The sequence below is a fragment of the Panthera tigris genome, chromosome D3, assembly GCF_018350195.1.
Source record: "Panthera tigris isolate Pti1 chromosome D3, P.tigris_Pti1_mat1.1, whole genome shotgun sequence".
In the NCBI taxonomy this organism is placed as follows: Eukaryota; Metazoa; Chordata; class Mammalia; order Carnivora; family Felidae; genus Panthera; species Panthera tigris.
Window position 1 is genome coordinate 76,887,398 of NC_056671.1, and position 26,825 is coordinate 76,914,222.

The following is a 26,825-nucleotide window of genomic DNA, read 5'->3' on the forward strand; positions in this document are numbered from 1 at the left end:
GTTGTTTCCAATATTTTGCTCTTACAACAGTGCTGTAACGAACAACATTTTACACCTATCATTTTGTGCAGATGCATATATATCACATATATTGCAAATGACATATACCTTATATATGCAGGATAAAGCCCTACAAGTGACACTGCTGAGTCAAAACACAAGGATATTCACAATTTTGCTACATATTTGTGATTTTGCTGTGCATCATTTTACTGAATACTTCATCCTAAATATTTGGTAGGTATCTCTAGCTAGCTGCCCTGTGAGGATTAATTATTAAACCAGGTTCACAAAGAGTTTTTAAAGTGGAAAAGTGTGATTGCATTTTAGAGCCATATACACCAGGGCGTAACTACTATACTCAGGCTTAAATTTCAAAAAGTGAGTACAGATTGGGGGTGCAGATCTCTTCCGTAGTTAGGGTTACCAGTGCCTTTCCTGATAGGGATGGTTGGCGGCTCGGTTTCTTGTTCTTTCTTGCCATTAAAGAGTTTTGTTCTCAGAAAGGAAACAATATGTGCTCTTTGATGTGGCTCGGGAAAAAAGAGGCCAACACCACATTTTAAAATGCTTTGTGAAACGGCTCTTTAGAAGAAAGGGCTCACAGAGAGCTACGGCTCAAACAAGAGAAGGTTTTTAGAGCACTTGAAGAAGTTCTGACTCTAGAGGAATTCTCGTATTAAAAAAAAAAAAAACACACACAAAAGCAAATCATGGAAAATGCAGACACAATTATTCTCTCTCTGATGGGAATCACTCTCCAGCCCCAGTGGAGCTTCTCTTTGAGGAGATGACAGAAGACAGTAAATGAAGCCTTGAAACAGAAACACCCTTGTGCAAAGGCTTGTGTTCCTAGGAGCAAAGAACGGGAGCCCTTTGGGAAGCTTCCACGTTTTTCTTTTTATTATTTTTTTTAATCTTGATTTATTTTTGAGAGAGAGAGACAGAGCCTGAGCAGGGGAGGAACAGAGAGAGAGGGAGACACAGAATCCAAAGCAGGCTCCAGGCTCCGAGCCGTCAACACAGAGCCCGTCGCGGGGCTTGAACTCACGAACCGAGTGATCACGACCTGAGCTGAACTTGGACGCTTAGACGACTGAGCCACCCAGGCGTCCCGAAAGTTTCCACATTTTTAGATGGTTGAAGATTCTCACCTGTAACATTCGTCTCTCCTCCTTTCTCCTCCTCCTTTGAGAGACATACAGACAGATGGACACAGAGAGAGCCAGAGACAAACACCAAGAAAGAGATGTGCAGATAGATACAGGGGGAAACAGAGAAAGATTTTCCTTTGGTTATGACATGTTTTTAAAATAGCTGTCAAGACAATGCTGAAAGAAGTGGACCGTAATAAAACAGGTCATGTCCATGTCAGATTGAGTTTTATGGTATTCCTCTATTTCCTGAAGAAATTCAAGCATCAGTAGTCTTTGAATAGTTCATCAGTCGAGGTTGTTTGATAGAAAGCACTAGAAATTGACTCATGAACTGAAGGCCAAAAGGGGGGGGGGTTGTTTCAGTGACACCGAACTGCTCGCAGAGTTGAAAGCAGGAGCCACGACCGATCTGGGGAACACCGTGCCAAAGGCTCATAAGGAGTTTCTATTGGAGATCTTGCCATCACGTGATTTTTTTCAGCCTTCTAGAAACATAATCTGGTTGGCTTGGCTTCATCATCGGCCCACCTCCTGCGGTCAGGGGCAGCTGGGGCTCGCACCAAGGAGGGTGTGGGAAGTTGGGAAACAACCCCCAAGCCCCCAGCCACTTATGCCCACGGATATTGGATCTGGGGGAAATAGCGATTCAATACTGAAATGCTATCACAGCTTAGGACTTTGCTCCTCCTGAAAATGCTTGGGAGTCTGATTAGGATTCGGCCTGGACTAAGCAGTGCCAGAGGTCCCTTGCGAGATGGAGGGCGTACTGAACGCGCCTCAATCTCCTGGGCCACGCTGATCGTTTTTTAAAAGCGGGCACGTAAAAAGCAGGGTGCAGATAGTTGCACGCCCGTGCTCACAGCAGCATTATTCGCAGCAGCTGCAAGGTGGAAACAACCCCAGTGCCCACGGACAGATGGAAGGATAAACAAAATGTGGCACACGCACACAGTGGAATATTATTCAGCCTTAAACAGGAGGGAAATTCTGACAGACGCTGCAGCTTTGTGAGATAAGCCACTTACTAAAGGACATGGTATAATTCCACTTACATGAAGTCCCTAAAACAGTCAGATTTTTTTAAAAAATTTTATAAATTTTTTTTAATGTGTATTTATTTTTGACAGAGAGAGAGTCAGAGCGTGAGCTGGAGAGGGGCAGAGAGGGAGACACAGAACCCAAAGCAGGCTCCAGGCTCTGAGCTGTCAGCACAGAGCCCGATGCGGGGCTTGAACTCACAGACCGTGAGATCGTGGCTTGAGCCGAAGTCATTTTGCTCAACCCACTGAGCCACCCAGGCGCCCCTAAAATGGTCAGATTTATAGAGACAGCGGGTAGAAGGGTGGTTGCCAGGGGCTGGGGGTGGGAGGAGAGAATGGTGGGGGGCATGGTTTAACAGGTGGAGAGTGTCAGCTGTACAAGATAAAGAGGGCTCTGGGGGCACCTGGGTGTCTCAGTCGGTTGAGCGCCCGACATGGGCTCGGGTCATGATCGCACAGTTTGTGAGTTCAAGCCCCACATCGGGTTTGCTGCTGTCCGCGCTGAACCCGCTTCAGATCTTCTGTTCTCCTCTCTGTCTCTCCCCAGCACACACTCTCAGACTCAAAAATAAATAAAACATTTTTTTTCTTAAAACAAAAAACTTCTGCAGATGGACGGCGGTGACAGTTTGCACAAGGATGCGAATGCCACGTGTGTGCTTAACGCCACTAAGCGTGCACTTAAAAAGGGGTGAAACAGAAAAAGGTAACGTCCTGTATTGTTCACTACAGTACGAAGAAAGAAGCAGTGTCTGAAAGCCGAGATGCCAGCAGCATGAATAAGGAGTGTATAAAGGACGTGAAATTAAAGTCTGTATTTCCAAACAGGGCTCCCTTTTCCGTGGCGTTCTTTCTGCAAGGGGTTGCCTTGGCTGCTTCCAAGCGTTGTACTTGATCATTCTTTAATTTACAGAATAAAAAATTCATGAGTTTTAAAGAAAGACGTCAAAGGCAGAAAGTGACTTCTTTTTTGTATGCGTTACAAGTCCAGCTAATAATCCGAACCCCCCTGCACCCACACAGGCTTTTCATACTGGATTGCTCTGCAGAGCCCGGAGTGGGGGGTGGGGGGGATTAAAACTTTATGACCGAGAGCACTATTTCGTTTCCTTTCTAAACTAACCCCAGGAAAGGCCACCCACGCAGGCTTGTGCAGACAGAGCAGGACTTAACTATGAACTGAAACAACCATACTGCTGCTTCCTCTATGGTGAAAAAACAAGAGAAGAAAAATGCGAAACCAGACCGAACACAATTGAAATACATAACGACTGCTGGTTTTCGTCTTAATAATTTACAGTGGGTGAAATGGTGAGGTTATCGATAGTCTTTCATGAGGTTACTTCAAAATGATATTTATTACCCCTCTTTCTGGTTTGTTCCTTCGCCACTTATTGGCCCTGCCGCACAGAGGACCTCCCAGCCCTCAAGTGCCCTCCCCGTCCTGAAACAATTCACATCCAGCAAGATCTTCTCAAAAGTCTTTCTATAAAAAGTCTTTGCTATAAAGTCCTTTTGGCTCTCCTCAGATCTCTTCCTCCAGTGAACAGCTAGGACGCTAATTACTTTCTTTTCCATGGTGCATAGGACTCGGGGCTATCAGAGTATAATTTTCAAAAAGCTAAAAACCCGACTCTCAGACAAATATAGAACGAACACGTGTCAATTATTTATGTAGCTAATTCACGAGGGTGCTAGGAGGCTGGTAAAGCTCGTTCAAAGGAGAATTCGATGAACAGATGTCTGTGTAGTCTGTCAGGAAAGACACCCTAAAATAAATGTTCAAAGCTACAGACTAAACTGGTTAGTGGCCTATGGGCCAAGAAAGCTATAACCTCTGGAGTTATCCTCCCTCGTCTTGGAAATCTGCAAGTTAACGTGCAGCTTCGGAGAACTTGGGCATTCGTTATTAGCAAATAGCACCACAAACAACAGTACATCTCCTAAAGAATTAGATAAAATTTGGGAGGACCTTGGGCTGGACACTGCTCCCCTATGCTATTGAAAGGATGTGCAGTCATCCTTTTACCTTATATCAAAGATTTTGAATCCATTTTCTTGGCCAGGTCAATCACTCCGTTTTATAAGAAGAGACGGAAGTTTGGAGAGATTAGCTAACTTGCCCAAGATCGCACAACTGGTGAGGAGCTGAGCTGGAGCTTAAAACTAAGTCTGGACAGCCACAGCACAGGACTTCTCCAAAAGCAGACTAAAGAGCCACGGGCGGGTGACCCATAGCAGGCGGTGTCAGCAGAGGACACGCCTCGCCGGTGTGTGGCACACGGGGATCCAAGGGATACAAATGCTTACTAATCGTCAAGAAAGTCCGTGAGCTACACATAGCACCTCTGATCCCACTGGTGATATACAAACAGCTAAGAAGCATAGAGCTAGTGGATCTTAGGTGTCATTAAGCCAAAGAGTTCTATGATTCTGTGTCTTATTTCGTCAGTTGGATTATAACTTTGAGACCACGTATTTAGCACTCAGAGATTTACTCAGTAAGCATTTGCATCTATGGCAGATTATATTTTCCAGAGATAGCCACACCTGCATATTTATCCCATCTCATATGCTCTTCCTACAATGGGACTCTCTCTCCTTCTACCAGAGGAAGCAAAGTTTCCCCCAACACCTTGTATCTGGACGGTCCGAGATGCTTGTCCTTGGAACCCAACCACCATTTTGCGAGGAAGCCCAAGCTACATACAGAGACCAAGTGTGGATGTTCTGACCAACATCCTTTCCCCCTCACCGCCACCCACCAACAGCCATCCTCATGGGCGTGAGGCCTCAGACATGAGAACGAACAGACAGTCAGATGATTTCGACCCACAGGCTTTCCAGTCTTCCAGCTGAGACACAGGAGCAGAGGCCGATTATCCCTGCTGCGTGCCCTGTCTGAATTCCCAACCCACGGAAACGAAGAGTAATGATAGATAACTTTTGGTTTGCTTTGGTTTGTTTGAAGCTACTATGCCTTGGAGTCGTTTCTTACGCAGTCGCAGGTAATTAATATATCGTATTCTTGACACTGTAGCATTAACAGTTTCAACTTTTCATCAGGGGCTTAAATGTAAAAGTCCTGTCGTGCTTCATGACTTCGTTGAGCTACAAATTTGTACTTTGCTCACTGAGAGCAGGTGCACTGTGTTTCATGTAGACATGACATGGCCTTGTCCACCATGATGATATTTCAGGGGCGTCAGGCTGGCTCAGAAGAGCATGTGACTTTTGATCTTGGGGTCGTGAGTTCGAGCCCCATGTTTGGTATACGGATTGCTTAAATAAATTAAAAAAAAAAAAAAAGATGACGCTATTTTAGCCAGTGGTCCATACTGTGCCTTAGGACATTCAATGAGGACTGTTTTGCTGGAGTGAAGATGTGCACGTTTGTAGCCTTATGAAGGTCTTTGAATGCATTCGCCCAAAATCTCAGTGGTCAGCTGTGCTTCCTTGTGTTTCCCAGCTCCCAGCAGAGAAGTTCCCAACGTGTGAGATCTGAGATTTCTCAAGTTCTCCGCCCAAGAACCTCAGGTCAGGAGAAAAATAAATTAAACAGACCTCTGGCTCAAGCAGCCATTAGCACAGCCTGACTCAGAGCCTTTGACTTCGGGGACACAGAAGCCGATGAAGTCGTTTTCCCAGGAAGAGACGTAATTTAGATAAAGCGTGCTTTCAGGAATATTCTTTAAGAGCATGAGCGCAATAAATTACTACAAAGAGCGGATTTTAAAGATTCCTTGATTTATACGATTCTACTCCCCTCCGCTGGAGGCTGTATTTTTAAAATGATAGCAAACAACAACCACCACCACCGCAATAAAGGCAGGCAGCAAAACCTAGCCGCTAGGAAATCAGGCTTGTTTCTGCCATTTACTGGCACCATCATTTCTCTGAGTCTCAGTGTCTTTGCTGTAAAACGGGGCTAATAATAATCTACCTCCTAGAGTTATCCTTAGGATTAAATAGGAAAATGCATGGAAAACCCTTAGCACAGTGTCTGTCACACAATGAGACAGTAGGAACTGTTTTCCTGACCATTTTCCCGTATCCTCCTTGCATTTCGTCCATCCGTGTGTTTCTTGCCCGTGTCCCCCGCTGGAACGTGAACCCCAGGCCGGCAGGAACCTGTTCAGTTCCTTAGATATTTCTGGGGCCCGGGACGGTGGCTACCACGGGGTAGGTGCTGAATAAATAAATGACCCATTTTTCTTGACTTCTGTATCACTGTATAAACAAACTGTTGCTGATAGTAATACGAATAATAATAGCTGTGAAATGAATTAAACAAGGAGGCCATCAGACCCAGGTGGCTCTTAATGCCAGGGTGACCCACGTAAGCAAACCAAAATCCAAGCCTGTAAATGGCTCAAGTTGACGAAATTGAAACCTAAGGACAACCCACCACCAACAGCCATCTAGGCCTCGAGCGGTAGCCGATCAATCATTTTGGGTCACTTTTTTTAAAAGTCTATCTACTCTGAGAGAGACAGAGCGAGAACAGGGAAGGGGCAGAGAGAGAAGGAGAGACGGAGAATCCCAAGCAGGCTCCGTGCGGTCAGCGCAGAGTGGGACACGGGGCTCAAACCCCCGTGAGACAATAGAGTCAGATGCTTAAGCAACTGAGCCACCCACGTGCCCCTTGATCAATGTTTGTGTTATTAATCTCTTACTGTGCCTTATTTATTTATTTATTTATTTATTTATTTTTTAACGTTTATTTATTTTTGAGACAGAGAGAGACAGAGCATGAATGGGGGAGGGGCAGAGAGAGAGGGAGACACGGAATCTGAAGCAGGCTCCGGGCTCTGAGCGGTCAGCACAGAGCCCGACGCGGGGCTCGAACTCACGGACCGCGAGATCATGACCTGAGCCGAAGTCGGCCGCTCAACCGACTGAGCCACCCAGGCGCCCCAACTGTGCCTAATTTATAAATTAAACCTTATCATAGGTATGTATGTCCAAGAAAAAAAACATAGTATGCATAGGGTTGGATGCTACCAGCAGTTCAGGAATCCACTGGGGGTCTTGGAACATATCCCCTGTGGATAAGGGGACACCACTGTGTATTTCTCGACTTTTCCAAAGCTTCCTGTTGATTGGGTTGTGTAACTGCCCAAGTCCAGAGAATCTGAGAAGCATATTATAAGGCAGAGACTCTTAGTTCCTGGCAATATGTGTTTTTCTCATCTTTCCTAGTGGTAAAACTTTTATCCGAGGACATAGTCACTCAGCATAATGATTACATTTGCTGACCTCCCTGGCAGTCACATGTGGCCGCGTGGCTAACTTCTGGCCAATGGGATGGATGGCTGTGAAGACTCTGTAGCTCACCACCGCTTCTCTTGTCTCTTCTTCATCATTCCTCTTGCGTCCTGGTGTTGGGAATTCTGATGCCGCCATGTTGGACCATAAGGACTGGTCCCTGAAGACTTCTTGAAGCAGATTGCTTACTTCTTCAATTTGTCTATCTGGTTAAGCAACTGTTATTTGGGGTTTTCTGTCACTCTCAGGCGAGCTGATTCATTATTAATTCAGTGGCAAATGGTGGAAATCAGCACTCAAGTAGGTGACATTTAGTGACAAAATTGGTAACTACACAGCTTAGCTCACATTGCATCCTACGGACAAGAAAGGCAGTAATGGTGACAGCTTGCTTTTTATAGTGCTCTATCATTTCAAAGCATTTCAAACGTATTTTCCCTTTTGATCTTCATCAGAAACTCCTGGGCCAGAGAAATAAAAGGACTTTGGGGTTGGCTTCTAAACCGAAAGCTATGCTCTCCTGGCCCTGGGGGCACAGCTTTTTCTGCCATGTCTCACCATCTGGGCTGACTCACACAACTACCAGTGGCATGGTAGAGGGCTGAGATTTTCCTTTCAGTTTTTTTTTATAAATTTCTCAAATTGATTTCAATTATTTACACAATGGTAAAGCCCATGCTTTGAAGGTATGAATTTTGTCCCCTACAAATTCCTATATTGAAGCCCTAATGCTGTATTTGGAGGTTGTGCAGGCGAGTCCTTATCCAAAATGGCTGCTATCCTTATAAGAAGAGGGGTGCTTGGGTGGTTCAGTCGGTTGAGCATCCAACTCTTTCTTTCTCTTAAATCTATGTGTTTATTTTGAGAGAGAGAGAGAGAACATGTGTGAGTGGGGAAGGGACAGAGAGAGAGAGAGAGAGAGACAGAGAGACAGAGAATCCCAAACAAGCTCCTCACCGTCAGCTCAAAGGCCAATGGAGGGCTCGATCCCACAAACCATAAGATCATGACCTGAGCCGAAACCAAGAGTTGGATGCTTAACCGACTGAGCTACCCAGGCACCACAACGGCCGACCCTTGAATTTGGCTCAGGTTATGATCCCAGGGTTGTGGGATCCCGTCCCCATCAGGCTCTGCACTGAGGGTGGAACCTGCTTGGGATTCTCTCTCTCTTTTGCTTCATCGGTCTCCCCTGCTTGTGCTTTCTCTCTCTCTCTCTAAAATAAACAATTTAAAAAATTAGAGAAAAAAAGGAAGAAGAAGAGGAAGAGACACCGGGATGCGTAAACACAGAGGAAGGGCCATGTGAAGGGCACCATCCAGAAACTAAGGAGAGAGACCTCAGGAGAAACCATACCTGTCAACATCTTGATCTTGGAACTGTGAAAAGACAAACGTCTGTTGCTTAAGCCACCTGGTCTGTGGTATTTTGGCAACTTAGGAAACTAATTCAAGGACCAAGTGATTTTCCCAGTGTCAGAGAGAAGATGGAGGTCCAAATGTCAACTTCCAACGCAGGATTGGGAGGATATATGACTCCCGGGTCCTGGCTTATTCCCGGGAACACAGACCTGCCCAGCCCCAACTCCTGTCCTGTCATTTGGATTTCTGGAGGCTGACAGCCTCCAGAACAGGCATGGACACCAGTCAATGCTTTATTGCAGACTATTATCTTAAAAAAACTTTTTTTCCTTACATACGTGGTGGTTGTTTTCAAGATGTTTTTGAAAGTCAGAGAAAATGTCAAACTGAGTGGAGAACCGAAAAGATCGCGACAGAGACTATAATGAGATGTCACTTCACGCCCGCTAGGACGGCTACGGTTTTTTTCAAATGGAACATAACAGGTATTGGCGAGAATATGGAGAAACCAGAATTTGAAATGTGTTCTGTCTATACAGTGGAATAGGATGTACCCATAAAAGGGAATGAAGTATGAATGCACGTTGCAATGCAGACAAAGCTCGAAAACATACGCCAAGGGAAAGAAGTCAGACACGCGAGGCCGTGAGTGTTTGATTCCAACTATATACGTAATGTCCAGAATAGGTTAATCCACAGAGACAGATTCCGTGTATATGTAACGTCCGGAATAGGTTAAACAGAGACAGACAGCAGATTGGTGGTTGCCAGGGTCTAGCGGGAGTGGCAAGTGGGGGTAAACCGCTTACTGGGTACAGGGTTATCTTTCAGCATGATAAAAATGTTTGGGAACTTGATAAACGCTGTGGTTGTGCAACACTGTGAATGTCCCGAATGCCACTGACTTGTGTGCTTTGAAATGGTTAATCTCTGGGGGCACCTGGGTGGCTCAGTCAGTGAAGTGTCTGACTCTTGGTTTCGGCTCAGGTCATGATCTCATAGTTCGTGAGTTTGAGCCCCACGTCGGGCTCTGAGGTGAGTGTGGAGCCTGCTTGGGATTCTGTCCCCACGCCCCCCCTCTCTCTCGGCCCCTCCCCTGCTCGCTGTCTTTCTCTCGCAAAATACATAAGTATTTAAAAATAAATAAATAAAAATAAATAAAGTGGTTAATCTCATTTTGTGTACATTTTACCTCAATTTCTAAAAAATTCTTTTTTTCAAAAAAAGAAAGCATGGGGAAGAAGAGAGATTTACTATGAAGCTGAAGAATCGTTAAGTTTCAGGGCCCCTGATTGCCTAAACCTTTCCAGGGCCCTGAGAGGAATCCTAGTAATATGTTGGCTATATCTACTATTTTATTTTATTATTATTTTTTTTAATGTTTATTTATTTTTGAGACAGAGAGAGACAGAGCATGAGTGGGGGAGGGTCAGAGAGAGGGAGACACAGAATCTGAAACAGGCTCCAGGCTCTGAGCTGTCAGCACAGAGCCTGACGCGGGGCTTGAACTCACGGACCGTGAGATCATGACCCGAGCTGAAGTCGGCCGCTTAACCGACTGAGCCACCCAGGCGCCCCCTATATCTACTATTTTCTTAAAGAAGACCCCAAACTGTTTAAGTTCCAGACCCCACAAAACCTGATTCTGCCCCAGAGAAGTCTCTCACCCGTCTGAGCCCTATAAATGGTTGAGAGAGACAAGTCAGTTTCACCTACTGTCCACTCAGATCTTTTTGAAGGGTTCAGGGAGGACGGGAGCCCAATCAATTTGGAGCAAAAACACTGACCCTTGTGGCCATAAGGCTCTGAAAATAAACCCAAGTCCTACAGAAACATTCCTCCTTGGGAAGCATCAACTCAGCCCAGCAGGAAGCCCCCCCCCCCCCTAATTCCCACTCCTTCCTGGATCTTTGGCTCGAGCTACGTTCTTTGGCATAGCAAGCTAGCTAGGATAGGGTGACCAGTTATCCGAGTTTGCTTGAGACTAAGGGGTTGCCCAGGAGGCAGAATTTTCAATGCTAAAACACAGAAAGTCCCAGGCAAACCAAGGTGCTGTGTTCATCCTCGTGAAGGTGGGAAGTCTGAACCCCTTGGGTTAGACAGGATTGTAACCACCATTCATTCTTTCCAGTGGAGATTTAGTGAGGGTCTTTTAAGGGGCCGGATGCTCTGCTGAGCACTGGCTCTTTAAAAATGAATGAAAATACTGTATGATTCCACTTATATGCGATATCTAGTGTAGTCAGATTCACAGAGACAGAAATTGAGTGGTGGTTGTCACAGGCTGGAAAGAGGGAGAAAGGGGAGTTGTTATTTAATAGGTTTCCAGTTTTGCAAGATGAAAAAGTTCTGGAGATCTATTTCACAACAATGCGAATATACTTAACGTGACGGAACTATACACTAAAACGATGTATACTAAACGTTAAATTTTACGTTATGTGTTTTTTACCACCATAAAAAAAAACGTAGAAGAAGAAGAAGACCAAGACCTTGCCCTCCAGCTCGCCCCAGTTTCTTGGGGGCGAGACCAATGGCAAGTAATTTCATGCTCTTTACAAAGCACTTGCATTTTTTTTTCAGTTGATTTCTTTATTTTGAGAGAGAGAGAGAGAGAGAGAGAGAGGGAGAGAGAATCCCAAGCAGGCTCTGCACAGTCAGCAAGAGCCCGATGCAGGGCTTGAACCCACGAACCAGGAGATCATGACCTGAGCTGAAGTCAAGAGTTGGGACGCTTAACCGGTCGAGCCACCCAGGCGCCCCACCAAAGTACTTTCATAGACACAATCGTAGTTGACGCTCTGGACAATCGGTGAGATAGATTTTTATCAAGCATATTTCACGGATGAAGGAGGAAACAGGCCGGGCTTCAAAGCCCGGTCTCATGACTTCGTAGCCCACGCCAGATCTGACGCTCCATGCTATCCAGAAGAGGACCGTGCCTTCCCTGACGTAGGATGTTTACATCTGTCTACTGTCAGGGACGTCGATCCTGGAGAGTTCATGTGATTTCTGTATGACTCACAGCCCTAGGCGGCCCCCCACCCCCAGATCCGGCAGCAAGCTGACATTTCAGGGCACCTCTCGCTGTAGCTGGAGAGGCCCTGATGGAGTTAACAGCCTCTAAAAGCTTGTTTCCTGGGCAATCTCTGCACCTGGCACGGCGCTGAGGGGCTGGCTTTGTCTCCTCCGTGGCACTCTTCTCTCCTGCCCAGTGTGGGGGAGGACCCTGCCAAGAGAGCCCTTCCTGGCATGAACCAGCCCACAGCGTTGGACACAGACATCCCCCAGCGGCAGTCCCTGCCAGCAAGAGACAGAGAAAGGAGTTCAGGGACAATACGCTAAACAAAGATATTAACTCTGCACTTAAACAGTGTGCTAATGAAGCCCGTGGGCCGGGCTCCAGGTTCCCCAGTTTTGAGGACCCTTGTTGGGAGCGATTAAATGAGAGTGTTTTGGGCTATTAGCATAACTGGTTCAGAGCTGAATGTCTCCGTGTTTGGAGAAGCAGAGGCCTCAGTCTCGGGCGCTGGAGCGCTGGGTCTCCCATTTCCTGGCTAACCACTGTCCCTCCCCGACTCCCGTCACCCCCAAGCCAAAGTGGGGCTCTTTCCCCTTAGCGCTTAGTGGGGGAAAGCCAGGCAGGCCGGGCAGGCCGGGCATTTCGACAAGCCGTCCCTGTTAGAACCACATGGAGGAAGGGAGGCAGTTCGCTCCAAATGAGGTGCTGTTTAGACAACCATACAGTCTTCCGCTAGGCCCATTCCCCACCCACCTGCTTCCTCATGGACACCCTACACTGCGGCCGCACTAACCGCAGTGAACCAAGGGTCTCAACGCAGAAGACTCAACCCCAACAATAGACCCATTCTTAAAAGTCATTTAAAGATGATCATTGTCTTAGTTAGCCTTTCTGAAGGCTGGAAGTCCAAGAACAAGGTGCCAGCAGCTTCGGTGTCCGGCAAGAGCCCTCTACCTGGCTCTCAGGTGGCTGCCTTCTCTCTGTGTCCTCACGTGACCGACACACAGTGTCAGTCATCTCTCTGGGGTCTCTTCTTATAAGGGCACTGATCCCAATTGTGGGGGCCCCACTCTCATGACCTAACCGCCTCCCAGTGGCCCCACCTCCAAGCACCATCACACTGGGGGCTAGGCTTCAACACATGAACATGGCAGAGTCACGAACATTCAGCCTATAGCAACCATCGCTGGGGGGAAAAACCCGAGCATGCCATTTTGAAGATTTGCTACCGTGTGTTCTTCGTGGGTCTTTCTGGAATGGCCTTCTGGGCGGCACATGGCGAGTCGGTGCTATCAGGGCAGCTCCATCTTGAGGCACAGTGGCTTCCCCACAGCCTCACTGGTCCGGGATGAAGTACGTGAGTCCTCTCGGTAATTTGAGGCTTGGGCAGACGATGAGTGTCTTAGAATCTCAATGTCATTATCCAAATACGCAGAGTGAATATAGCTATGAGTCCTCTGCGGCCCCTCCTGTCAAGAGGAGGAGGAGGCTTAGAACTTAGAATCTTTAACCAATAGGAGGCACCAGAAGTGATGCTGGGTGGCTTCGGAGCCTGGCAGCTCTGGGTCTTGCCCTCTTAGAACCCTGGGACCTCCATGCTGTGGAGAAGCCCAACGTGAAAGACCACATGGAGAGAGAGGCCCCGTCTCCTCTTGGCCGTTGCAGCCGGCCCAGCCCAGGGTCATCGTGAAGACAGTCCAGCCCTTGCTGATCCACTGCCTGTGCAAGTGGGCTGGGCACGAATCGCAGAACCACCCGCTCGGCCCACAGAATCGGGAGACGTAAGAAATCACTGCTGTTTTAAGACACCAGGTTTCACAGCAAAAGGCAACTAAAATAAAACGTCTCTTTTAAAAACTCATTCTGGGGGCACCTGGACAGGCATCTGACTCTCGATTTCGGCTCGGGCGATGATCTCACGGTTCGTGAGTTCGAGCCCCGCGTCAGGCCCTGTGCGGACAGCGCGGAGCCTGCTTGGGATTCTCTCTCTCCCCCACTCTCTGCCCCTCCTCTGCTCTCTCTCTCTCGAAATAAATAAATAAACTTAAAAAAAAATAAAAATAAATGAATAAATAACTCATCCTAGATCTCACTGACAGGTGGAGTCTAAAAAAGCTGAACCAAAAGAAACAGACAGTAGATTGGTGGTGGCCAGGAACGGGGGGAGTAGGGGCGGGGGTGGCGAGACGTTGGTCAAAGAGGACAGGCTTCCAGGGGTAAGGTGAAGAAGTCCTGGGGATGCAATCAGTGTACCGCATGGTGACCACAGTTCACAATTTGCTTTGTAGATTTGAGAGTTGCTAAGAGACCACGTCTTAACTGTTCTCACCACCACCACCCCGGAATGGTAATTACGTGAGTGACGGATGTGTTAACTAACTTGTGGTAATCACTTCTCCACAGAGAGATATGTGTATCAAATCACCGCGTGGTACATTTTTTTAAACGTATTTGTTTTGTTTGTTTGTATTTTTAGTAATCTCTATACTCAACGTGGGGCTCAAACTCATGACCCTGAGATCAAGAGCTACAGTGCTCTCCTGACTGAACCGGCCAGGCGCCCCACCGCGTTGTACAACCTTAAATTTACACCACGTTGTATGACAATTATATCCTGATAAAGCTGGAAAAAAACTCATTCTGCTCTTTTTTTGAGACCTGTGTGTATGTGTATATATGTACGTATATATACATATACGTACATATATACATGTATATGTATATATACGTATATATGTGTGTGTATATATATGTATATATGTGTGTGTATATGTATGTGTGTGTTTGTGTGTATACACATATATATACACGCACACACATACATATATATACACACATATACATATATACACATATACACATATAGGTATATATACATATATACACATACACATATATACACACACACATATATACACACATACACACATACATATATACACACATATATACACATACATATATACACATATGTGTATATATACATATATACACACACATATATACACATACACACACACACACACATACACACACACACACACACAAATTCCAAATTGGAATATATACATTTCAGAAATGCTTTTAGACTGGAAGAGAATTGGACTGGATATAGTATGTAAATAATCTCCAAATTTCAGCATCTACACCAGCATGTTCCCTCTGACGTCGTTATTACTTGGTTCTCCTTCAAAATTTTTTGGAATTACAGAAAATACCAACCATATACAAAAAGATGAAGAATATTATATAGGATCTTCACGTACCCATCATCAACTTCAACAATTATTAACTCATGGCAACGGCGTTTTAAATACACCCTCCACCCGCTTCCCCCTTCCCTCAGGATTACTTTAGAGCAAAACCCAGATATCCTATCACTTCATCAGCAAATGTTTACCATGTATCTCTTAAAGATAAGGATCGTTTTTATAACTATCTGTTTACATCTCTCTGACCCCCACAGTGTATAAGCTCTATGGGAACCAGGCTTCACCCTCCTCCTGGTTGTCTTCCCGGAGCCCAGGGCTGCCTGCACGGCTGTGTGACCTAGGCGTTTGCACAGGACCCCGAGGCTCAGAAGGGTCCCCGTTCTTGGCTTAACGTTCTCCACTTGCCACCGAAATTCGTAACCATCTCTGAATAAGGAGCACGGGTCCCACAAATTATATAGCCAGTCGTGGCTGTACCTTTAATCACGCAATTAACATCTGGTGATGGAAAAGAGGCACAGAGCTAGGTTCTACAAGGGATATGGCACACCTATGGTCTTCACCCTAAATCACCCTCTTTCAGCATCCCCAGCTCGGTGGAAGGCACCACCACCCTTCCAGCTTGCAAGTCTAAAGTCTAGGTATCAGGGCACCTGGGTGGCGCGGGTGGTTAAGCACCGACTCTTGATTTGGGCTCACGTCAGGATCCCACCGTTGTGAGATCGAGCCCTGCATCGGGCTCTGCGCTGACAGCACAGAGCCTGCTTGGGATTTCCTCTTTCCCTCTCTCTCTGCCCCTCCCCTGTGTTCGCGTGTGTGTGCTCTCTGTCTCTCTCTAAATAAATATATACACATTTAAAATAAACAATGAACTTGGGGTACCTGGGTGTCCCAGTCAGTTAAGCGTCCGACTCTTGAGTTCAGCTTAGGTCATGATCTCATGGTTTGTGAGTTTGAGCCCCGTGTCAGGCTCTGCACTATGAATGCAGAACCTGCTTGGAGGTCTCTCTCGACCCTCTCTCTCTGCCCCTCCCATACTCTCTCTCTCTCTCTCAAAATGAATAAATAAACTTTAAAAAATTAAAAATAAATAAAAAATAAAGCCTAGGTAACATCGGCATACCTGGCTGGTTCAGTCGAACTTTTGATCTTCTGAGTCCAGCCCCATGTTGGGTGTAGAGATTACTTAAAAAATAAATAAAAAATTTTAATTAAAAAAATAAATAAAGCTTAAGTATCATTTTCTCTTTCTCTCTCTCAACCTCCCATCCCCCTATCAGACAAGCTACCACCAGATCCTAATATTGGCAACTCCAGAAATTCTGTGTAGAGTGGAAAGGGAAAGGAAAGCTAGGTTTGAGCTGTCTTTGCACAGCAAGTATTTTATTTGTTTAGGCTTATATTTATTTGGGGGGCTTATAGGGAAGAGTCTTAGTTTTGGGCTCCGCCCAAAATAGACCCCGTGCTAGTGGTCTATTTGGGAGGTGATTCCAGAAGTTCTGTGAGCCAACGGGGAAGTGAGACAGGCGAGATGACGAAGCACACAGTGTGTGTTCATGAGTGGGTTGTCCCATTAGGCAATTGGGGTTTGATCCCATCGGAGCCCCACTGAGAGATGGTATAGGACACTTCTTAGAATTGTGGCACAGAAAGGGGAAGAAGCCGGGGGGTGGGGGGTATTTATCCATCAACTCCTGGAGCTGTTGACTCAAGCTTGCCCCTGCAGCATTTCCAAACGTGTGCGTGCTGGCCGAGGAAGACCACTAGGCAGAGACACAAGTGCTTGAAGCAAGAAACCATCAATGTGTAGGGAAGCTGTCTCTCAAAGGTGCAGGTAACCTCCAAGGTGGGCTGAAGGGTTACAGGTGGACCTCAACAGTGTCTTCTAGAGGAGGAGGGATGGAGATTATGGGTCAGCCAAATTTCTTCCCTTCCCACGAGCCCTTTAAAGTCATCACTGGAATCTGTCCATTTCCTTCTTTCCTTCCTTCTCTTCTCTTCTCTTCTCTTCTCTTCTCTTCTCTTCTCTTCTTTTCTTTTCAGTATAGCTGACATACAGTGTTATATTAGTTTCAGGTACAACATCATGATTCCACAACTCTATAGGTTATGCCATGCAAACATAGCACCTCCGTTTATTACCGTACAAGGACATTACGAGACCATTGACCGTATTCCCTATGCTGTGCCTTTCATCCTGTGACTTATTCATTCCGGATGGGATCAGTCCATTTCTTTCCCCTGCCACCACACCGGACCAAGCCACCATCTCTCGTCTCCGCTTGTCAGTCCCCCATCATCCACATCTTCCTCTTGCCAATCTGTTCTTCATCCCACAACCAAAGAGATCATTTCCAAATTCAGACCTAATCATACCGCCCTCCTGCTTAAAATACCACCCGCTCAGGGCTCCTAGGACAAAGATCAAAATCTGGGAGACCCTACGAGTGGCCCTGACCTGCCCTCCAGCTTTATTGAGCACAAGAGAAACAGCTTCCTATATTCAACCATGTTTCTTTCATATGCTGGGTTTCCTCTGTCTACAGGGCCTTTGCACAAACCGTTCCCTCTTCCTGCAAAGCTTTCCCTAAACCCCTAGCTTTCTCGTCTTTTAAATTGACACTGTCTCAGCTCAGTCAGAAGTGTCTCCAGAGAAGTTTTCCCTCAACTGTCTGGCTAGGTCAGCTCCAATATCCTATGTTGTCATGGCACCAGATGGTTCTGCTTGTTAGTACTTATCACAGTCATAACATCACAGTTATTTTGCAATCAACTGTTTGTTTACCCATGATGACATAGTGCCCTTTTTACTTTTGTATTCTCACCATTATCCCCTGACACTGAGCTCAGGGCCTACCTGGCGTACAGCAGGTTCTCAGCAATAGTTGTGGCATGAATTTGAAGACATATGTTTAGAAGGATGTACTGGGAGGAAAAACTTAACAAAATATGATAAGCATAGAAATATACTAGCACACATAAGCAGACATATCTCTAAGGGTATGTACTGCTTTTTAAAAATTTTTTTAGGGGCGCCTGGGTGGCTCAGTCGGTTGAGCGGCCGACTTCAGCTCGGGTCATGATCTCGCAGTCCATGAGTTCGAGCCCCGCGTCGGGCTCTGTGCTGACCGCTCAGAGCCTGGAGCCTGGAGCCTTTCAGATTCTGTGTCTCCCTCTCTCTGACCCTCTCCCGTTCATGCTCTGTCTCTCTCTGTCTCAAAAATAAATAAACGTTAAAAAGAAAAAAAAAGAAAACCAGTTATTAAAAAAAATTAAAAAATAAAAATTTTTTTAATGTTTATTTTTGAGAGAGAGAGAGTCAGAGCATGAGTGGGGGAGGGGCAGAGAGAGAGGGAGACACAGAATCCGAAGCAGGCTCCAGGCTCCGAGCGGTCAGCACAGAGCCCGACGCGGGGCTCGAACCCATGACCTGTGAGATCATGACCTGAATTGAAGTCGGACGCTTCACCGACTGAGCCACCCAGGCGCCCCAAGGGTATGTATTATTTGTAACTGAAAAATCCAAAAGCCTAAAATTCAATAAACATGGGAATAGCTAAATAAACTATGCTATATTCATGCTATGGATACCCCACATTTTCGATTTAATGACATGGAAATATGTCACTTGATAGAAATAAAATATAAAAGCAAACCGTAGAACAGGATGCACAGTGTGGCCCCATTAGGTATGTCTGTGTATATGCTTGGGTGCACGCACTTGATTTGCACAGAAACTATATGAAAGGTGACTCAAGAGAAAAGTGGCCACCCCTGGGGAATGGGATGGGGGTGATAGGAAGGGTAAATGTACCTTGCTATTTCTATAATACTTGCACATTTCACTTTTATAATTACTTAATGCTAGTGAGGTGGAATTTTAGGCATGCGCAGGGGAGATTTTCTTTTTGAGAGGAGACTATTTCTCTGCCTAGGAAAGAGGCCTATTGTGTTTACCCCCAGGAAATATCTTCACTTGTCAAAAACTCCCACAGGATCCAGTGATGAGGCTATTAGCTGGGGAGCCACCAAGATGGCTCCAATGTTTCAAAATCCTTTGTCTTGCTCAAGACTTCTGGGACATTCCGATATTTCATTTCCTTTCATTAAAAAGAAGACTGTCAGGAGGTTTCTAGATTTGCTCATTCTCAGAGTAAGCACCGCATTTGGCTGGAATACTCTGCAGTTAGCAGGAGGCAAGAGTGACACAGTGAACCCGATTCGGGTTATAGAATGTTTCTCAGAGATTAAGTTACAGCATTCCTTTTCTGAACACCCGTCACATTGCCAGATTCAATATTTAATTTAATTCATGCCTAGCGAAAAAGCACCCATTGCGTTATAAAGCACGCAGGGAATCAGTATGGTAATGTTCGAATTAAATCAACACACCTTGAATTACATCAGGCACCCCCACTTAAAAGCAGTGTGACTCTTACAAATCTAAACGGCCTTATCTGTTAAGTGGAAATACCGTCTATCTCATGGAATTGTTTTCAGGAGAGAGAATTTGGAACACTTGTGCCCTGCTGCTGGGAATCGAAAATGGAGGCGATGGAAAAGAGTATGGCACTTCCCCCAAAAGTTAAACGTATCACCACCACGTGACCCAGCAATTCCACATATGCCCCAGAGAACTGAAATACGGGACTCAAACGATACACCCAAGTTCATAGCAGCGTCAGTCACAATGGCCAAGAGGGGGAAACAACATAGATATCCACTGACAGATAAATAGATAAACACAAATGTGGTATATACATACGATGAAATATTATTCAGCTTCAAAAGGAATGATATTCTGATGCATGCGACCACCTGGATGAATCCAGAAAGCATTACGCTTCGTGAAATAAAAACGGATAGAGAAAGGCAAATACGTAATTCCATTCATTGGAGGTACCTCGAATAGCAAATTCATAGAGACAGAAAGTAGTATAGAGGTTACGAGGGGCTGGGGGAGCCGGGATGGAAGGTAATGGAGAAAGGGGTACAGAATTTTTTTTTGGGGGGGGTAGGGCTGATGAAAAAGTTCTGGAAATAGATAATGGTGAAGGTTGCATAACATGGTGAAGGTAAGTAATGCCATTGAATGATTTACTTAAATCATTAAAACGGCAAATTATGGAACACGAAATGCGGAAGGCGAACCCTGCCCATACCTGGCCCTGCTCCCAGCACTATTACATTTCTACAGACGAGATGCCGAGGAAGGGAAGGGCAGAAAACATGAATTGATTTTTCCTGTGTAGCGGGGAGGATTCACACGTAAGGCCAACTCTGCTGTCAGGCGAGTCCCGGAACCAAGTTGAGGGGAAGGGGATGGGGTGTAGCCTCAAGTCTACGAAATTTGCAGGGTGCCTTGGTGGCTTCATTAGTTGAGCGCCCGACTTCGGCTCAGGTCATGATCTCACCGTCCTTGGGTTCGAGCCCCGCGTCGGGCTCTGTGCTGACAGCCCGGAGCCTGGAGCCTGCTTCCCATTCTGTGTGTCTCTTTCTCTCACTCTCTGCCCCCCCCCCAAATAAATAATAAAACATTTTTTAAAAATTAAAAATAAATAAAAAGGAAAAAAGTGAGGAGTTTTATTTTTTGCCTCGTGATGCTGGGGTCATGCTGACTGTGTGAGGACTGTCCCTCCCAGGGCCAGCCGTTTCCTAGAAAGCACAAACGACACACCCAGGAGCACACTGGGCAAATACAAACCAGCCAATCCAAAGTCCACACCTCAACTACCTCCTTTATTGGGCTCTCGTGCTCTGGGTCACTACCTGCCCTACTGACCCCAAGGCAGGTCCCAGACAATCAGGGACACCACCTGTGCCCCTGACCCCGCTGACACGATTCAGACTCACTAGTCCAAAACCTGATAACCCCGCCTTGCCCATGTCTTCCTACAGAAACCACCAGAAAGGCTCTTGCCCACAGTTTTACCCCCTTCCTCTGCCTCCAGACCTACCCTACCCTCTGCACGCTCCCCCCCTCCCCCACCACCATGGTGTGGTGTTCCCCCTCCTCTTGGGAACTGTAACAAACTATCTTTTTGTTTTTTTAAATGTTTATTTATTTTTGAGAGAGAGAGACAGAGTGAGAGCAGGGGAGGGGCAGAGACAGAGGGAGACACAAAATCCCAAGCAGGCTTCAGGCTCTGAGCTGTGAGCACAGAGCCCAGTGCGGGGCTCGAACCCACCATCAGACAGATCATGACCTGAGCCGAAGTTGGACGCCCAACGGACTGAGCCACGCAGGCGCCCCACAAACTACCTTTTCAATGGCAATCATTTCCTTACCAGTTGACCAAACTAAACTTCAAATTCTCTATTGTTACACTACCTTTCAAAACAATGGACAACACTGCTTTTTTTTTTTTTTTTTTTAAACGGCAAGAACAATTGTAATAAAGGAAAGAGGCGAACATCTACTAAGCTCGACTGTTTTGGGCCCTCAAATAAGGACCCAAGAGAAGTTAAATACTTGCCCAAAGTCACTAAGTGGTGTAGATGGAAACTGAATTTGAGTTTGAACTTGGACAAGGCAGGATTAGGGGAGGAGGACAAACAGAAACTCCTAAAACAGAGATTAGGACTCTGATGTCACAGAGGCCAAGAAGAGAGACTGTTCAAGTGGACTGGCTAAGCGGTAATTTCCTTTTCTTAGGATATTGAGAAAAAAAATTGGGGGGCACCTGGTTGGCTCAGTCTGTAGAGCACGTGACCCCTGATCTCACAGTGGTGAGTTTGAGCCCCACGTTGGGTGTAGAGATAACTTTAAAAAAATGTTTGAGGGCACCCGGGTGGCTCAGTCAGTTAAGCTTCCAACTTCAGCTCAGGTCACGATTCTACCATTTGTGAGTTCGAGACCCGTGTCGGGCTCGGTGCTGTCAGCACAGAGCGAGACTCAGCTCCTCTGTCCCCCTCGGTCTCTGCCCCTCCCCGACTTGTGCGCTCTCTCTGTTTCTCTCAAAATAAATAAACTTAAAAAAAAATGTATTTGTTAGTGTCCACTGATGATGGTTAAAAGTTGAGTAGAGTTTATCCTGTTCTAAGGTATGTGTTTTACTTTGGATCTAAAAACACAAGGACTTCATCTAATCATAAATCAGCTGTGATGGAGGAAGGGGCTTGTGGAACCTCAAGACAGGTAAGTTAATACAACACCCGCTGGTCCTGAACTCACAGACCTGTAAGTGGCTGCTCTATCTCGGGCCCAAGGTCATTCCCATCAGTCGGTACTAAGTGCTACACACAGGCGTGTTGGGCGTTACTGAAGGTAACTTCGGAGTTTTCAGATTGATGCGTTCCATGCACAAAGGATGCAAACGCAGATCTGATTGTTTTCTTTTTTTCGTATGCTATACAAATGTCATCTCAAAATAGAAGAAATTCAAGGCATCTCGTTTCATAACAGGTGTGACAGACACCCTCAAAGTCTCCTCAGTCTCCGTCCCATCCTCTTTGCGAATGAACCAAACAAAGGTGGGAGGGCGGGGTCGATAATGCGCCCAGCTAAATGAGTCACCTTCCCGCCTCCCTTGCAGGCGTGGTTGGCCACGGTGCACGGTTCAGGACCGAGATGGGCGAGCAGAAATCCGATGGGAGGACAGAATGGGGGCAGAGAGAAGCAGCAAATCCAGCCTCCTCCTTCCCCTCCCTCAAATGGTGACATGTCTGCAGCCCAGCAGCTCTCACAAAAGCATGAGATGGACAACCTTGAGCGTGAAAGCCACCTTGCTAGGATTGATGGGGCAAAAAATAGAAAGCACGTGGGTCCCTGCTGGCTTTGATGAGCAGCTGTCCCAAAGCCAGCTACTGTCTGCTGTCCTCCCTGACATTTTATCATGAAAAAGTTTAAACATACAGGGAAGTCGAAGGAATTATACAAGTGAACACCCTCCACCTGTCCTCATTTTAGTACATTCGCTTCACTGCACATGTGTCCGATGCATGTCCTTCTAGCCACCCCTCAATCCACTTCCCCCCTCCGCGTTTTAGTGTGCATGTTATTAAGCAGACTATTTGTTTAGAATCCTTTTTTAATGGCGGGGGGGGGGGCGCCTGGGTGGTGCAGTCGGTTGGGCGTCCGACTTCGGCTCAGGTCATGATCCCACAGTTTGTGGGTTCGAGCCCTGCGTTGGGCTCTGTGCTGACAGCTCGGAGCCCGGAGCCTGCTTGGGATTCTACGTCTCCCTCTCTCTCTGCCCCTCCCCCGCTCACACTGTGTTTCTGTCTCTCAAAAATAAACACTAAAAAAAAAATTTTTTTAAAAAGAATCCTTTTTCAATGGGACATTTTATTGAGGTAATTACAGATTCATATGTAATTGTAAAAAATAACACAGAGAGGGGTGCCTAGCCGGTCCAGTCAGTAGAGCATGTGACTCTTAGTCTCAGGGTGGTGAGTTCAAGCCCCACACTGGGTGTGGAGCCTCCTTAAAAAAATAAAAATAGGGGCACCTGGGTGGCTCAGTCAAACAGTTAAGTGTCTAACTATTGATTTTGGCTCAGGTCCTGATCTCATGGTTCTTGAGATCGAGCCAGGGGTCGTGCTCTGCACTGACAGCACGGAGCCTGCCTGGGATTCTCTCTCTCCCTCTCTCTCTGCTCCTCTCCTGCTCACATTCTCTCTCTCTCTCTCTCTCTCTCTCTCTCAAAAATAAATAAATATTAAAATTTTTTTTTCTTAATTTAATAATTAAAAAAAAATAAGGCACCTGGATGGCTCAGTCGGTTAAGTGTCCAACTCTTGATTTCGGTTCAGGTCATGATCTCACAGTTTGTGGGATCGAACCCCATGTCAGGCTCTGAGCTGACAGCATGGAGCCTGCTTGGGATTCTCTCTCTCCCTCTCTCTCTCTGCCCCCCTCCCCGACTCGTGTTCTCTGTCTCTCTCAAAGTAAATAAATAAACTTGGAAAAAAATCCGTTTAAAAGTTTAAAAAGAAAGTAACTTTCAGCTCTCTGGAAGGCATGTAATGATATTGTGATGATTCGAACGTGCATTTCCCTGATGATTCATGGCGCTGAGCAATTTTTCTTGTGCTTATTGGCCATTTGGGTATCTTTTTTCGTCGAGATGGCAGAACCACAAGATGGGGACAGCCAGAATCCCTCAGTCACTGCTTGGAAGAGAACCATCTGAGCAGCAGAAGCCGTGATGGGAATGAAAAATAACCCTCTGTTTTGTGAATCCACTGAGATGCCATCCCATTTGCTTTAACAGTTGAACCGTACATTAAATTATACCTCGATACACTTAATAAAAAAGAAACGGGAAATGAATGGTGGACGAGGAGTTGATCCTGAGAAGATCAGGTTATTGGATCTCCAAGCATGACGCACACAGGAAGAGGGCTCTAAGCCTTGACCTTTCGTGGTGGGATTGAGTCCTCTACCGAATATTTGTAATACTAACTAAACTCTGCTTCTCCCTAGATGTCGTCCAGCTTGAAGTGAAAAATTAAACTAGAGCAATGCAGACGCTTTGGCATTACCCAATATTGTCAAAAACCCCAGCTCACGCGCTGTTAAACCAGGAGGCCGGGTCTCAGGTTTCAAAGCAGCTCACCTCCCATGGCCTGGGAACCGCGGATTCGGGGCCTGGCCACCTGCAAAACTAAATCGAGCCCTCCAGGAACTCTGTTATGCACAGGTATTTCTGAACCCTGTGAACCGTCCTTGGCTGAACCTTGCTCTGCTCTGCCAGGACTGCTAAGCTCCGTTTGAAGAGCTTTGCAATTTAAAGAAGTGAAGAACCAGCAAATATATAGGGTTGAAAATGAAAAACATTTTCTCCAGGGTTAAACCAAGTCCTGGGGTTAAGACTTGTTAGTGGAGCCCACCTGCTATCCTTTTAAATAGATAAAAGACATTTCAATCTCTTGCCATGAAAAACTAAGGGCACTCCCCGCTCCCCCCCTCCAGCTCCCCCCACCCTAAAACCCTATAATTAAAAAGACTCTTTTCAGACTGGAATACAATTCAAGCACAATCATTATGAAAACGCTGCCCTGTTTCTGTGGTTACTGACAACTCCCTTTGTGTAAATCTCATTAAATCAAACCAGGGACTCCTGTTTTTTTGGGCAATTCCTGGGAAGAAAAAAGCTATGTTGATTTTAGAAATAATGTTGCAAATCTCAGGTATGAGACCTCTTTGGAATAGAAAATAGTATTACTTATCTCTCTGAAACCGCTAACAAATCAAGCGTGAAAAATTGACAAAGGTTTTTGTCACCCCACATGCTTTTTCCACCACGTTTCTCTTTCCTGTAGAAAGCGGCTTTCTTTGGCAAGCTAGCTTATGTTTATGCCTGTAGGAAGACAACCCAAATTGCTGAAAATATTGCTTTAGAAACTATGTCCCAATCATTTTCGTCCTGTAGGTGCTTAGGGGAAACTTGCCTCTCACTCGAAAAGAATGCTTATTATTCAAGCTGTAAGCAACAGTGGGTTTTCCTTACACACTGACAAGCTTGAAAAGTAAAATGGTTGTCCTATACAATTAAAGACAGCAGCGAAATTTCCCTATATTATAGAGAGTTGCACATCATATGGAAAACTTACGTTTCCTATCTGTGCCTAGCGGCTGAACTAGTTAGCCGCCATGATCCTTTTCCCCCTTGATTTTGTTCTTTCTAGTCCCATTCTAGAATTTCCAGTCTTTCGCTATAAAAATATTCCTCGTTCCCTGTGTCTTTTGGCGTAGACACTTTCTTACCATCAAATGCACAAAGAGACGCTATTTGGGCGTCTATTCTGGGCACTACCAATAAAAAACGAGAATACCACTGACCCTGTGTGCTGCTCCCCGTGGGTTTATGTTTGCAAATGCCTTTCCTTGCGTGAATTAGGGCTCTTCCGTGTCACTGTGCCAAGTCCTAGTGACTGGAAACAAGCTCCTTGGGGACTTCATTTAAAGGATTAATTTCCACCAACTCATTTGGTCTTACAGGGATCTTCCTCATTCTCCACCTGGCTCGAATTCCTGCTCATTCCCTAACCTAGTACACGGTTGCTGCAATCAACGACTGACGTCAAGTTGGGAGAGACAGACCCCCGCCAAATGAGGATAAAAGATCATGAGTGTGACTATCCAGGTACATAACTGGAATAGAAACTCTGAATGCCACTCAGGCCTGATTTGCCCCCTCTCTCATTATCTCCAGCTTCTCCCCCCGGATCCTGCTGCCTCCATGCTAGCTTTTGCCTTAAGCCCACTGTGTTTACTTCATTCTGCGTGTTATGGTTTTGGTTTTTTTTTTCAAGTTTATTTTTATTTATTTTGAGAGAGCGATAAAGAGCCAGCCAGGGAGGGGCAGAGGAGGGAGAGACAGGATCCCAGGCAGGCTCCACGCTGTCAGTGCAGAGCCCCACGCGGGGCTTGAACTCACGAACCGTGAGATCGTGACCTGAGCCAAAGTCGAGTCAGATGCTTAACTGACTGAGCCACCCAGGCGCCCCTCATTCTGTGTGGTTACAGAGCATTGTTTCCTCCACTGGACTGTAAGGGGTCACTCTTCCGGGTGGTCCTCCAGTGCAGGCACGCTGCTCTGCCAGGGGACGCCCACTTATAAATGTGAAGAGAACCTCTCTTATCCATTATAGGGCATATCAAGGAAGTATTAATGCCTGAAAACCTAGAGCTGTGGGGCTTCGGTCAGACATACTTTACAGAACAGATAACCTTCTGTACAAGGGTCTAAAAAGACAGGTAAATAAAGTTTAAGGGCAGAACCAGAAATACCTTTACCGTGAATGAGATTGAGAAGAC